Source organism: Parasteatoda tepidariorum, chromosome 2 (assembly GCF_043381705.1).
Source record: "Parasteatoda tepidariorum isolate YZ-2023 chromosome 2, CAS_Ptep_4.0, whole genome shotgun sequence".
NCBI lineage: Eukaryota > Metazoa > Arthropoda > Arachnida > Araneae > Theridiidae > Parasteatoda > Parasteatoda tepidariorum.
Genome location: NC_092205.1, coordinates 101053887 through 101065598, shown reverse-complemented (window position 1 = coordinate 101065598; position 11712 = coordinate 101053887). Strand labels below are relative to the sequence as shown.

The 11712-nt window shown below is 31.7% G+C and overlaps 1 protein-coding gene across 1 annotated transcript in view; it reads right to left on the bottom strand.

Moving 5' to 3' along the window:
* The window catches only part of LOC107455742 (protein hunchback-like), a 66692-nt gene extending 55854 nt beyond the window's left edge, over positions 1-10838 (bottom strand). The window contains exon 1 of the mRNA XM_071187735.1: positions 10715-10838. The gene's annotated coding sequence lies outside the window, so the exon portion shown is untranslated. The remainder of the gene's footprint in view (positions 1-10714) is intronic.
* Positions 10839-11712: the final 874 nt, after the last annotated feature.

Here is an 11712-nt window from a genome sequence, read left to right as displayed (position 1 = left end):
TTTTTTCCTTTTTCTCAATATTTCCTAGTTTACTTAAAATATATTTAAAATTTTACACATACCTATGATGACCTGGAGAAGCAATTGAAATTTACAAATATGTCTCTCTTTCTTGAGTTTATGATTATAATAACTATTTACTGATAAAAAATGAATATTAATCTTGAATATAAGCTTATAAAGTAGCTCTCTTATAAACAAATAAAATAAACTGCGTTTTTAAGTTCCACCTTTGAAAATTTGATTTCCGAAATCTTTTGTGATCACCGATTTTTTTAAACATCTGAACCTTCGATCTCCGGAAACTTCCGGATTACGGTTAACGAAAAATCCGGAAATCCGGATTTTTTCCGGAGCACAATCAGCCCTGCAAATGTATACCGTGCAGTGACACTTGACCTTAAAACATCAGTTTAAGGCATACAGGGCTAATGTATACCGGACAGAGGCACTGAACCTTAAAAAAACACCAGTGTAAGGTATACTGGGCAGTGCCATTTGATTTTTAGAAAACATCAGTGTAGGGCATACCGGGCAGTGACACTTAACTTGACCTAGTATACATTTGTTACATTTACCAAAGAGCGACAATGTGATTGTCAACATTCACCGATTTCAAAAGAATTATGGTAAATGGATGTATTTCATTGAAATGAAACAAGAACTGCTCGCGATGAATTGTCCCCACGACGTATTGTGCTTGCGGCGAATACTGCCCTAGAGGAATTGTTGCCGTGACGAACTGTGCCCACAACGAATTGTTCGCGGCATCCTATATTTCATACGCTGGAGTGCCGTTTTTATTCTGAACGCCTCGCTCAATCCTAGATTTTAAGTTGAGTTGCAATATGCATCTCATTTGTAAAACAAAAACTGTTGTTTGAAATTTGGTACAGAGAATATATATTATTGTTCGTGTCCTTTTGCTATAATTTTGTAAATGTGTTTGTTAAGACTTTGAAAAGAAAAAAGACCGTGTTGCTTTTTATAAGAAAGGCTATGTAACACACAGTAAGAATTGGGTAATGTACAATAAAGGTTAAAAAAATAATCCCAATAAAATGTAGCTGTAAGATATTACTTGATTAAAAATTTCATTTACTTCAAAAAATATATAAATTGGAGGTATAAGTCGTCATGTTTCAAGCGCTCAAAAACAGGCGCCCATTTCCAAGACTTGCCAAATGTGAATGAGAAGAAACAAGAGTTATGCGAAATATATCGTTTTTTTCTTCTTCCGGTATGTTATAAAATTGCAAATATCCTTTCCCGTTTCGGTTTTAAAGTCACTTTTGAGGTATATTACCAAAATTAAATTTAAGTCTCTTAAAGATCCTATTAGTTTGATAATCGCTTTGGTATTTATCATATTTCTTGTAAGTTCGACCTCTACTACATCGGATAAAGTAGACGTCCATTATCAAGAATACGAGAAATGATCAATTGCAGCACATTGTTGGAATCTTAGATGTAATTTCAATATCGACAATGCCAAAATTATTTCTACCCTAATCACACCAACTCATCTTAAATATCTTGGAATCTTGTTTTTTTTTTTTTTTTTTTTTTTNTTTTTTTTTTTTTTTTTTTTTTTTCTTTCCATATGAACGCTGATTCCCCTGTTAACGACATTAATTCCTCAACACCTTTTCAAAGCAATGGATTTTGCTCTGATTCGCCTTGCTGGGACACTCTGGTTTTTCTTTATCTGACTTTCATCTTTTCTTTTTCTTTTCTCTCCCGGCTACTGTGATTTTTCTAGTTATGTTTCTCAACGTCATTTTTCCATTTTTCATTCGCAATTTAACATTTTATATTTATAAAAAAAAATTGATTCTTTTCATTTATGTCTGGCAAGTTTTGAAAATGGGCACCTGTTTTTCAGTTCTTGGAACATGTCGACTGTTTCTGTATATTTTTGAAGGGAGATCTGTATATTTTCAATAAAGTATAATTTTTATTATTCTGGATATTTTTAAAAGAGTAATACAATAAAGCTATTAACGAAGCTTGTGTTTTAAATCTATATAAATTCACAAAATATTTTCTCCTTAATAAGGCAATTTTCTGAGCTTAGAAAATATTTTATCTACTGAAGAAGACTAAGTTTTAAAGCCAGACTACAAAATATTTTGTCTTTTGTAGAAAGTTAAGCTTTAAAGATGTCAAATATACAAAATATTGAGTTTCGAAGCTAGACTTCAAAATATTTTGGCATTTGTAAAAAGTTGAGTTTTAAAGCTATAAAGTATACAAAAGACTGAGTTTCAAACCTTAACTTCAAATTTTTTTGTCTTATGTAGAACACAGAGTTTTAAAACTATCAAATATACAAAATGCTGAGTTTCAAACATAGACTACAAAAATTTTTGTCGCTTGTAGAAAGTTGAGTTTTAAAGCCATCAAATATACAAAATATTTTGCCTTTTAAAGGAGGTTAGGTTTTAAAGCTATTCAATGTGTAAAATGCCTTTTAAAAAAAATTAGAGTTTTTAAAAATATAAGAAAACTAATTTTATCACTCATCTTATAGAAAATATAAATGGTATTTTTTCGATACAAGAAAGTAACAGTTTCTTGACAACAAATCGGAAACAGCAAAAGTATTTTTTTTTTCCCCAACAGGTTGCAGCTAAAATGATTATCGGAGTGCTTAAATTCCCCCTTTAGGGATAAAAAAAAAGGAAGAAAAAAAGGGGAGAAAGCTATTTCTATTGCTGAAAGAATCTCCAATAAACGCCCTTTTAATTTCCTTCATCAGAAACAGCAAAGGATCCATCTACTTTTTCCTGATGAGATGAGGTCCAAATCTTCCTTTTTTTCTCCCTCACACTCTCATCTCGGAGATCTTTTTTTCTTTTTCTTCTCTTCTCTGTTTATTTTGTTCTTTGCCAGAAATAGAAGGAGGAAAAGGGGTGGAGAGCAATCTGGAAGAACGAGGGGGAGGCAGACGAAAAACACTGGATCCTCTCTCCCCTAATCAGTGAGACGGGAGATCTCAAACGATGACATAGTCTCGGGGACCCCTTTTTTTCCTATGAATTATGAGCCTCTATTCGTTTATTTTTTCATCCGATGATTATATGGAAAAGGAAAAAGACAGAAAAGAATTAAGAGATTCTATCTGGATTCCCGCCCAAACTCGGGCCGTAGAATAGGGCTCTCAATAAATATACAGGGTATCCCGTAATGACCACCCTTTAATATATATTTTTGTCAAAAGTGATTAAAAACATTAAAGGGTGCAAATCAATATCTGAGATAGGAAGAGGAAAAAAACATCTCCCTAGGGATAAGATATGAAAAAAAAAAATACTAATGGAAGACTATCGAATCACTAGACATGTAGATGGAATGAAAAAAGTCAAAACCAGTTTGATTGTCTGATGAAACGATTTAATAATTACCTTTCATTTTTGTCTCTGCTTCCTCTGACAACCGAAATCGAACGAATTTGAATGTTTAAATGTCGGCTTTGTTTATGTATAGAGTGACAATGGGGTGTAGTGTTACACTTTGTGACACTGGGGAAGAGGGGATCAAAAATATTGAAAAAAAAGTATGACATAATTTATGGACTGTCCATTAGAAATAATCTAAATCTGAATAAATATACAACGGTGAAAACAATTGAAAGGACATATGGTTTTTCTTTTGCAATAAAAAGAAATTAATAACGTAAATAAAACCAATCGTAGCCAAAACATCATCCAATCTAAAGCCAAGTAAACAAAATTGGGAAAACATGTACCCTTAATAAGAAAACTGGTCAGTTGTCCAGCACAGCAGTTGACCGGTACACTATGAGTCAGAGAAAAACATATCTAATAGGGTGTATGATGGCCACTAACAGCTACATATTTATCGCATCGGTGCTTCATACTGTTTACCAGAGTTCTTATTAATCTCTGTGGCACAACCGCACCCACTCTTGTACCAAGGCACTTTTAAGCTGACCAATAGAGCTGGTCCTGAGCGTCCCTTACATATTCGATGTGATTAAGGTCAGGGGAAATCGCAGGCCTCTCTAATCACTGAATATTCTCCGATATTTGTTCAGTGTGAACGAGCGGTTATTGTTCATAACGATGAAATTCGGTCCATATACTCCATGGAAAAGTCTCCCATAGGGTGTAAGGATCTCGTCCCTTTACCGCTGACCTGAGAGAATACCTTTATAGAACACATAAAGGTCGGTATGCCATGATGGCTACCCAGACCATCAGACCATTTAAACCATAATGGTCGGTACCGATGTTAGAGAGCTGATAGTTTCAGCGCTTTTAATAGTTAATTATTATTTTAACCCTCTAAAGAGAATTTTTTTTTCTAATGCCCTTATGATAAAAAATTTTGATGATTGAGATTGATTTATGTAAGGAAATTCATCTAGTTTATGACTAAAATTTATTCAGATGTTTAAGACCACTATTTTCTGGTGGGAAGGTGGGTGGGATTTTCAAAAACTAGCCATAAAACTAGCATTCAAAACTAGCCATAAAACTAACATTCAAAACTAGCCTTCCTATTAATGACTAGCCATAAACTTGAATTTCTGCGCTAATAAATAATCTAATTTATAAGCATTGTATTTATTATACAAATAAACTGGATGAGAAAATGATCAAATGAACGAATTCATAACGAGCAGGAGAAAATAGCTTTTTTTCTGTGTTGGCATCTCTTCCTGACCCTACGCAAACCTTTAATGTAATCCCCCATTTATATAAACAAAGCCATTTCTTTACGTTCGGAAGTGTTTATCAGATCGTAACAGAAAACAGAAGTTGAAAAATAGTTCTCTTCGACATTTAACACTAGATTGCCCAAGGAAGTCAGTTTGACTGCCTTTTAATTTCAATTAGAAAAACAGTGATGTACAGTGACACAATTTTCTAGAATTTTGTGACTTTCATAATTATTTTTATTGTTGATATTTACTAATAACTTGTTATATAACTGAAAATAATATCAAAAATATTAAAAATTAATTTTAAACAAATTTTTTTACACATTAGTTATTTTTTCACAATGACATTCACATTTTGACTGCTTTTGGGCAATATAGGTACTTCAGTCTTTCTATTGTTAAAAATGAATGGTGGGAAGCATATTTCCCACTGCGTTATAAAGAATTAAGTGAAGGATTTTCTAATTTAGTATTATTATTTTACTGCACGAAAATGACGTGCACTAATTCGCTTCTGGCAGGTAGCTGAAGTACCACAATCACCATATTGTAATTTCATACTATTCAAATAAATCATGCAAACCAATAAAAGTTAATTATTGATTTAAATGATTAAACATTTCAATATTAATTGATAAATAATGATTTAATAACCATCCTTAAACAGTTTTCTGATAACTGAAAAGGACATTTCAAAACAAATTAAACATTTCTGCTATTTTAAATCAATATTTTGATATTTCTGCCATTCATTTGTTAAATAGAAATAGGGTAGTCGTTAAATATTCTGGCTTATACCCTCCATAATCAAATAAATGTAACTTTCTCAGTTAGGAAAGAATTATTAATTTTGACAACAGCACTTGCTTCTATAATTACTAAAGCAAGTATTCTCGATCATTATATGTCAAAAATGTAATTCATTTAGTTTCAACGTTGTTAAAGCAAATTCTGTAATGGAAAGAAATAATGAGGGAATGAAAAAAAAAAGTGTTTATTTTTATGACACTTAATATTTATTTTTTCGCCAATATCATTTTGAAGTAAAATCTATTTTCTTTCATATTTATGTTAAAAATCTTAACATAATGTGTACCCGAGTTTAATTTGAGAACTTCTTTTTAGATTAATTAAATAATGATGACAATTTCTAGCATGTGAAAAGTAAAACTTGCAATAAGCAATAAAAAACGTGTATTCGACGGATGTAAAAAAATCTCACTGACAGAGTTGAATGTATTAAAGTCTTTTTTAGTGCGTTATTGCTTCTCACAATTAGTTTTTAATAACTTTCATTCAATAGTTCTTAATAACTTTTATCAAAATTTAATGTGTCTTTACTCCCGGCAATTTTAAACCAACTTTCCACAAAATTTTGCAAAGAAATAGTAATGACAGAAATATTTAAAAAATGGAAATATCTATTACATACTTCAAGACAAATAGTATAGTTAAAATTGTCTAGGTTGTCTAGAAAACGCAAAAGTATAGTTTGTGTCATGAACAGAAAATAGCTAACTATCGTTTGCTATTTTCTGAATGCTTGTTTGAGTGTAATTTTTTTTTATGAATCCATAAATAAGTTATCAAATCATTTTTTTAAGAATCGATGTCAGTTTTCTTATTTTTTAATCCGATACATTTCGCATTTGATCATGTAAATCATAGACGGCAGCACGCGAGTCACTTAGGTGTTTTAACAGTGGAACTAATTAAAACATTTATTTATTTTCGAAAAAATAAAAATGGCACTCTCTGGAACTTTGTCAAAGTCCTTAAAAATCCTAATACTCAAACCATACTGAATTTTGGAATATCGTACAAACAAGCATTTTACACGATTTGGTTGCCAGGAAGTTTTGTTGGTTTGTTGGTTTTGTTGTAGGTTGGTTGTTGTAGGTTTTGATCAAAGCATTATTGTGAGTTACTGTTTTATTACGATGAACATAAATCAAAATATCCTTCAAGGGTAACTGAAATACCCCTTAATTTTGCTTGTATCATCAAGAACTAATCCAAAAACTTGGTTTAAAAAATAATTAAATACCCTATTAATCACTGACTGTTTAAACAATATTTAGAATTAAATGGCTTAAGTAATTAGTTTTTATTCAATATCTAAAACTGACTGAACCTTTAAAATTCTTATTAACAATATACATAAATCATTAACCTCTAAGTTTATTTATTATGTTACGTTTTTTTTTAATTTTCAGTACTCCGACGAACATGGATTTATTTATTTATTGGAATTACATGCATTTTCAGGCTTGTGTAGACATGTAAAAAAGCGTCATTATTGTAAAAGTACCACAATAAGCTTATATAACATCTTTTAATATTTTTAATGTATTAAAAATTCTGGAAATGCCATTTAAAATTAGTTTTTTTTTAATGACAGGGGCACTCTTACTTATGACAGGGCTGACCATCCCTGATTTAAACGGAATGAAATATTTTAGAGTGAAGCGTCCCTTTTTTATTAGGGTGCCAGCTAGTTGGTTGAGCGGTCAGGATGCCTGACTACGAAGCCAATGGTCTCGGGTTCGAATCTTGTTCGGGCATGGATGTCTCTTTGTGTTTATCTCCTGTTGTGTGATTTGTGAATGTGCTTAAACTATGAACGGGTATTTGAGGCGTCGCTAATGTTGCTCTCCTTCGTGAAGTTAACTTAAAGTCAACTTAATACTCAAAACTATGATATACTTAAAACAGGGCCGGCCATGGTGGCTCAGGGAATAGAGCGCTCGCCACCAAATGACGTATTCCGGGTTCGAATCTCAGCAATGGCTGATCGATACAAATTCCGCACCCACCTCGCGCCAGCCTCAGTGGTAGACGGATCATGGGTTGAAGTCCCCTTGCGGTCAGGCTAAATGACGGAGGTTTTTTGCGGTTTTCGTTTCCATGTAATGTAAATGTGGGTCCTTTCCTTAAAAAAAGTCCTCCACGAAGGCAAATTTCTCCCATTACTTGATCCTGGAGATCCCTTGTCTTCTGGATTGGGTTTAAGATTACAAATCTAGGGAATTGATCATTGGTAGTCGTAAATTCAAAATTTGGTTGATCCACAACAAAGCTTGAATTCATTCTGAAGTTATCTACGACTCAAGCATTAAACTTAAAATCAACTCAACATGACTATTCTTTATGAAGTTATCTATGGCTCATTTTCGTACAGTGAACACGAAAGAAAATAACTTCTTTTCTTTTGTGTGGTTAATTCGTAATAATAATGATGAATTTGTCATTTGTACGAACAAAGTTTAATAATAGTTTTTCTTTTACTTTACAACTCTTATAGTTTTAAAGATAAATCATTTTTAGAAAGTAAAAACAAAAGCCAGGAATTTTTATTTCAAACAAATTAACTTATCAATTTTAGGGCAACATATTAATGTCCACTGTACAGTTTTAAGAACGACTCTAAAAATGCTTATATTGAATGAATATACTATATTATTTTGGATACATTAGTTACGTTTTTACTAACTCACTTTCGTCTTTGTTAGGGCTGGAATCTTTTAATTCGAATTTCGACCTCTTTTTGCTTATCACGCTATACTTGAAGATAATGCTAAATTTCAATCTTTTCTGATCAGTACAAAACAGGTTTTATCGGCATATTATCGACACAGGTTTGATGTTTATCGTCAATTGAAATTGCGATCACTACATCATTAGTTAGAGTACTCGTATCTCCTCTAGAGTCTTGTTTATGATGGCAGTATTAGTTTCAATTGTTTTCTGGCTGCAAAAGTTAGAATTTACGTCTTAGGAGACTAACGGAGGCTCGTAATTTTAAACAGGAAACTTTGTACCTGATTCCAATTCAAGTTACAATTGTTTTCAAGATAGTGTGTGCATAATTCATCAACATTTTCTCACCCATTGAAATTTAAACCTTTTTCTTTTTTAAAGAAGCTAACTCAAAGCTTAAGAGGAGAACATAGTAAAATAAATTGAAAATGCTACGTTCTTTTTATGTACTTTTAAAAATATGTAAGCATAATTTTATTATTTTGCATTAAGTCTCTGAAATTTTTATTTCAATAAGATGAAAATTTGAAATAAAATATAGTTAAAAAATTCTACCTAGATATTCTATAGCAGCTAAACTCTTGAACTAAAAGCGTAATAATAGCAGTACAGGAAAATAACTTTTAAATTAGGGATACGAAAATATTTATTAAAAAACTTATGACTTATTAATTTGATGCTAATGACAACCAAAACAATATGGAAATGAATGAGGAAAAGCTGGATCTTACCACGTGATTTTCCGACCCATAAAAATTAAGGCTCCTATACTATCATTCAGGGGCTCTAATAAAAATGTACGGACAACAATCGAAAACTTTGACAACATCGTTAGATTTCTTACATATATTGCAGAAATTTGAAGTTTACACTGTATTTTCTAGTTACTTTTTTTTAGAATCGGAAGAAATAATTAGTGATAAGAATAATTCTTAGTGATTTCAGATTGATTGATTGATTATTTTTACTTTTAAGAATTTTTTTAATACTGGTATAGTAAACTGTATGATCTAAACAAAATTGTCATATTCTTTAACATTCGAATGATTAACAGTATTTTTGTAAAGGTGTTAAGCTCCGTAATTTCTGATGGTACTTTGGGATTATCCAGTCGACCATTTTCGCCAAACCTGATATTATCGCTAAAGGGTAACTTTCGCGCCAATAACCGCAAATTTTATCATATTTATTTTTTATTTTATTTTATAACCGTTGTTGAATAGTTGACCTAAATTTATGGGTTTACGACGACTAATGTTCAATTCCTAACCATGTCATTTTGAACCCAATCCAGAAGACAAGGAAACTCCTGAATCGAGTATTGGGAGAAATGTGTTCTCGTGGAAGATTTTTTGATGGAGCTAACTCGCATTTGCTCTACATGGAGAGGAAGACCACGAGAACCTCCCACGGTTAGCCTGACGGCAAGGGGACTCTAACCCATGATCCTTCTACCACTGAGGATATTTCACGTCATCACTGTGGTCGGTGCACCTATCCGGGAATGTGGTCGAGCCCGGTTCATCTCATTAGAAGGCGAACGCTCTATCCTCTGAGCCGCTGTTTATATTGTGATCTGTTTCCGCTGTTTATATTGAAATATATTTCGTTTTTACTCCGCTTTTCTGCTGCCAAAATGATTTATAATAATATATATGGTTGGATTCAAGAATAATTCAACGTGTAGTTTTAAAACAAAAGATGAGTTTTTACTTTGCTTCGATTCCTTTTATTACACTTTTTATTACGTATTTTTACGCCTACATTTTTCGGTTATTATTATTTTATTATTATTATTATCATGTGATAAATTTATGTGCTTAGAATGTGTTATTTTGGAAATTCCTTTTCATTATGATGGCGCCAAAGAATTAACTCATTTTCGCAACCTTGAAAGGTCGACGGGATAATATCAAAGTACCTTTCTAATTAAAATAATCACATTTGTAACATTGGGAAAGTTAGAGATAGTATTTTTGAAATTGTGTTATACGCTGTATTCTCCAATTAGAAGAGTCACGTTTTGTTTCAAAACTACAAAAATTGAAAACAAGGAAGTATTTTTGTTATATTAGTGTTTCGTTACATTATAGTACTTAAATTATAATGACAGCTTATTTTTGATAAACAATACAGAAGTTAGAATCAATGTTTTTTTAATGCTGTTTAACTGTAATCTCTCATTATTTTTACCATATAAGTTTGAGCACTGCAGATATTAGAAATATTTTAACACTGTTTTGCACTCAACATTTTCCAGCAAATCAACTTCCTTTTTTTTTAGCATTGGCAAAATCAGAAATAATAATTTTTGTTTAAGATTCATGCACTGTTTTCGCGAACTAGAATATCCCCTCTCAGATCACACATATAAAAAGAAAAAATTACTTTATATGCGATCGAAAATGATAATAATTTTCTCAAGTTAACAAACAAAATGCTCCGTAAATTAAGTTAAATAGAGAAGGGAAAAATCCGACCTACCTTTGAACAGAAAAGTAAAAGGTTCCATCGGAAAGAAAAAAGCCACGTGCTTCTTTGGGATCGCCGTTTGTTTTCCTCTCTTCCTCTCCTCTTTTCCTCCGTCTGATCCTCATCCTTTGTGAACACTCATGACCCTCCTCCCATTGGTGTTTATGATGTGACGTCACTTGAAATACTCTCTTATCATTGGCTGATAGAATGGAAGGAGTGTAGGAATAAAACGGAATTCCACGTGTCGACAATTATGTTATAATGAGCAGAGTGAAAGAAATTGGTGTAAATAGGAAAGTTAAGAGGAATCCTTTTCTTTCCTTCTTTCTTCTTTTAAGTGTATATTTATGTAGCGTATTATTATGTAGCATTTAAGTAACTATGTGTTACATAAAAGAATTTCAAAAACATGTTCACCAAAACTTTATAAAAAATCTCTGAACATAATACAAAGGAAGAATTAGATGTAAAAAATATCATCCTTGGGAAAACTGTAGCTTGTTACTAAATTGTCTTAAGAAAAATTGTCAATAGAAGAAAATAACTTTTTTATTTTTTTTAATCAAAGCTAACATCTTTGAAGGAACGTTATTGTTTAATTAAGGAAAGAGTTAGCTGCTCTTGTTTTTTTCTTAAAAAAGAGAAGAAACAGAAAAAAGAAAAACAGAAACTTTGTTTTACCAATCTGAAGTGCTTACTGATCTTAATTTTCTCCTCCTCTCTTTTATATACTTGTGGCAGACAACAGATTTTCATTAAATTAGTTATATCTTTTCTTGTAGTTTGGCGCAGGATAGCCGCATTTGGGGATGGGACAGTTAACTAACCATTTAATCCAATTTAATATAGCGCTTTTTTAAAAAAATCATTTTTCATTTCTTGTTCTTATATGCGAAGTACTCCGTTTGATCGTTTCGAGGGGATATGAAAACGCCCCGGAACATCTTAAACTATTTAAATAAACTCTTAATGTGCAGTAAAGTAATGTATTTAAGTAAAAGCCAGTT